The sequence below is a fragment of the Pteropus vampyrus genome, unplaced genomic scaffold, assembly GCF_000151845.1.
Source record: "Pteropus vampyrus isolate Shadow unplaced genomic scaffold, Pvam_2.0 Scaffold200, whole genome shotgun sequence".
In the NCBI taxonomy this organism is placed as follows: domain Eukaryota; kingdom Metazoa; phylum Chordata; class Mammalia; order Chiroptera; family Pteropodidae; genus Pteropus; species Pteropus vampyrus.
In genome coordinates, this window is record NW_011888981.1 from 1,478,664 (window position 1) to 1,483,014 (window position 4,351).

A 4,351-nucleotide genomic window follows, 5' to 3' on the forward strand; every position below is an offset into this window, starting at 1 on the left:
CATTGCCAATTTATCCTCTAAAGAAACAGTACTTTTTTATAACTCCTGGCAGCAGAGAGACTATCTTTTTACTGCACTCTTGCCAACACTGAATATTATCATTAAAAATGTATCCAGTGTCTTAAATTTGAATTATTCTGATTATTGAGACCGAACAGCTTTATGTTTATTTGCTTTCCCTAATTTTTCAGTTATGAACTATAATAAAATTACTTATTTTCTTTTTTTATGACAATGCATTATGGAATTGTCAACAGCATCCCCAATCTGCAAAAATCATTGTTAAGGAGCAGCGTAGAGTAATGCAAAATGCAAACACTTTGAATACAGAAAGACTTGGGATTCAAATTCCAGCCCTGATTCTGAGCCTCATATTACTCATTTTTAAAATGACATTCTCAAGTCTTTATGATTTCTACATATCTACATATAATAAAGCCCTAAACAAACATGAATTTCTTTCTTATCTCAGTATATAAAGACAACACATTTTATTCAAGTTTGTCAAATTTTTTCTGAGAGTTTTATGTTGACTCTATCTCTTCAAATGAATTCTAATAATTTTATTATATTTAGGTTGCTCATTTTTCAAGATTTTTAAATAGTTGGTGTTGATTTTGTCTATGATGTATCCCAATTTTTTGTAATAAGTGTGGGTGGAGGAGAGAAAAAAAGATGTCGAAATTTAAAAGGAAGTTGTGCTTGACAAAATCCTTCTTGAAAGAGCTGGTTTTATGGTGACTACCCCTTTCTAGACCAATTTAATAGGACTAATGACTTTGATGACCACTCAATTTTGATCCATCTAAGAAGCATAATGCTACAGGAACTAATGTGAATATTTAGAAAGATACTAATTTTTTGGTGTGTTTGTCTAAAATCAAGTAAGAATATAGAAAGAAAAACAAGTTCAGAGGCACTTTTCTCATACTCCATATTTTACTGAATTAAAACCAATTTAACACTTTAATTTTTCTTTTAAAATTTTATAACAAAATCTAAAATGGTAATTTTATGTAATGTATTAGGTAAATTTTAAGGTCTTGCTCTTAAAGCCTTAGTCTCTCTAATCAATTCAGTAGTTTTAATACAGAAATTTAACCTTGACATCTGCTCATGTACTGTTGTGGGCTTTTGTTACTTAAAGTGTCCTCTGATGAATGCAGAATAATATTCCCAAATCAGATCTACTGTATTCTAATGTGCATTTTAGAAAGATTTCCAGGTGTTTCATAGTCATGTTAAATGCTGTAAGTCATTAGGCAAAAAAAAAAAAAAAAAATGCTTTCAGAAATCTATATCCAAGGAATAGCATTAACTCAGAGTCTTTATTAGTATTAAAGTAAGAAATTGCCACTGTAAAGACTCAGCAAATCATTAACTCATCAAATAAGTATGGGAACATACAGTGTGTCAAGGACTCTTATAAACTCAAGATGACATTAAGAAAAAAAGCAGATAAAAATTACCATCCTCTGGAGCAAAGATTCTAGCTCATTAATATTCAATAAATAAAAAAGATTATAGACATGCAATAAACAAATAACATGTTGTGGATTTTTAAAACATGGCACTATAAGAGAGATAGAGCTATTTTAAATAGAATGATCAGGGAAGGGCTCCATAATACGTTGACTTTTGAGCAGAGACCTGAACCAGGAGAAGGAGAGAGCCATGCTTCTACTTGGAGGATGTATGTTTTAAGCAGAAAACGTAACAAGTGCAAAGGTCCCTAGTCAGGAGCATTCTTGTCCTAAAGAACAGTCAGGAGGGTGATGTGTTTGAATGGAATGATCAAGAGAGAGTTGTAGGAGGTGAGATGGTCTGACAGGTAGTAGACGCTGGGTCACACATTATATAGTACATTGTAAGAACTTGGCTTTTACTCTGAAAAAAAAATCATTGCAGGGTTCTGAGCGAGGAATGACAAGATCTGACTCACATTTTAAAATGTTCTTGTTATTCACCATTGAGAACAGCAGGTAGGAGACAAAAGCAAAGGAGGGACAACTACTTAGAAGGCTGTGGTATTAATGCTGGGGAGAGCTGATTGCAGCTTATATAAGGATGGTAGCTAAATGAATCTTGAAGAAAGAGGGAACAGGATTTGCAGACCCTTGAGTTGTGGAGTAAGAGAGAGGTTAATCATTCTCTTTGAAAATGAAGGCCTGCAATAGCTTAAAACATGCCAAGTCTCCATCTTGACCAGATAGATATAGGTGTATGATAAAAATTTATACTCATCCCTTATAACCCTTGTCATATTACTTTTTCTTAATGTTCTTGGGATATTCTTCATTGAATATGGACTATGCCAAGTGGTGATAAGGCTCAGATTCCATTGAATCTTATTTTTAGCACGCTGCTCAGGTGTGGTGTGCAGGCTAAGGAGGAAACAGATATTATCTCCCTTCTGGACTCCACTAGAACCGCCATGACAAAAGTGGACTGGTGATTCACACTGACTCACTGATGATGATTATTATGGAAGTGCAGCTCTCTCCTAGGTCCTTGTGGCTGGAGGAGCAGACTTTCCTTGAAGTTTTTATTCATTTGGTATGGTTTCCGTCTGTATCTTATTTCAGTTCTGGGCTAGAGGCTTTTCTCTAGCTTCCTGTCTGGGAGGCAATATGAAAACCCAGAGACCTTACACCATGTTTTTCCTCCATTCTCAAGTCTCTGTGTGGTCATCTTTTTTCTTTCTACCTGTATTAATTTCCTAGTATTGTCACAACAAATAGCCACAAGCTTGGTGGTTTAAAAAAAATGGGAATTTATTCTCTCACAGGTCTGGAGCTTAGATGTCCAAATCAAGCTGTTGGCAGGTTTGTGTTCTCTCTGAAGATTCTTGGAGAGAAATTTTCCATGCCTCTTCTAGCTTCTGGTGTCCCCTGGTGTTCCTTGCCCTGTTTCAACATAACTGTTACTTCTGCTCCATATTCACATGGATTTCTTCCCTCTGTGTCTCCTGTAAGGACCCTGCTTATTAGGCCTACCCTAATCCAGGATGATCTTATTTGAGATCCTTTATTTACATCTGCAAAGACGCTTTTCCTAAATAAAGTCAAATTTGCATGTTCTAGTAGTAAGAATTTAGACATCTTTTTGAGGGATACTATTCAATCAATTACTGCAATTTTCAGAGCCCTCTTATGCTTGTTTGTTGTTTTATGTCCAGAATGTATTAGTTGCAAGAGGAAGAATCTGAGAGAAATGGGGCTACTCCAAAACACTTCTGTTCATTTTTTAATACTTAGTTCATTGCTTGTTTTATTGAAAACTACTATATTGTAAGAGGTGTTTTAATTATTCCTTTTCAAAAAGAAACATCAATGCCTTGAGGCCCTTTATCTTGATTCATTAATTATGTCTTCTCTCATTTCCTCTACTTAATGCTTATATCAGTTATCCATTGCAACCAGAATGCTGCATCACAAACCATTTCCAAATTCTGTTGCTTAAAATGATAACCACTTATTAATAGTAAGTGTGTATATCGGCATTTTACTCCGAGAACAACTGGGTGATTTTTCTGGTCTCAGTTGATCTAGTACGGCTTCAGCTGGGCTGGAATGACTGCGATGACTTACTCTTTGCCATTTGTTCCTCATCGTCCAGAAGGCTAATATGGATGTGGACTCATCGGTGATAGCAGAGGGCATGAATAAGTGGAAACATGCAATGTTTTTATAAGCCTCTGCTTCATATATGCAGGCATCATATTGGACAAAATAAGTTATATGGCAGAGACCATTGTCAGAGTAGAAGGACAACTGGGGCCATTCATGCAGTCAGTCTACTATGATGCTGCCGGGATGCCGTTATGTCAAATAGCATATGTACTATGTGATAGCACCTTCCATAAGACCTTAGAGTCCACTGACACACATCAAACAAAAAAATTCATGTCAATATATGTGATAGTATACACATATACAATATATATGTTAGCATTTCCTTTTTCTTTAGCATTTTCTTTTTCTTTAGATTTAGCATTTCCTTTTTCTTTATATTTTAAATAGCACTTCCATCTACTTGTAGTTGGCATCAATAAGTGGGAAGAGATCTGCATTGCTTATACAAGGTTCTGGGCTCCTGATCGGGCTGCTGATATATTGTTGGAGTGAGAGGGCATCAAACATAAATTGGCCTTTTCTGTTCAGAATTCTAATTAGAGCTCCTGTGCCCCTTAAGAGAGATTCAGGTTCTAAAAATGATTCCTTTCTTCTCTATACCATCAAAAACTTCTCTTTCTTCAAGGCAGCTCTCTATGCACATTTGTTCTTCCAAGTTTCTGAATTTAATTCACATGGTGGAATTAAACTAATGTGATATACTAATTCTACAGCTC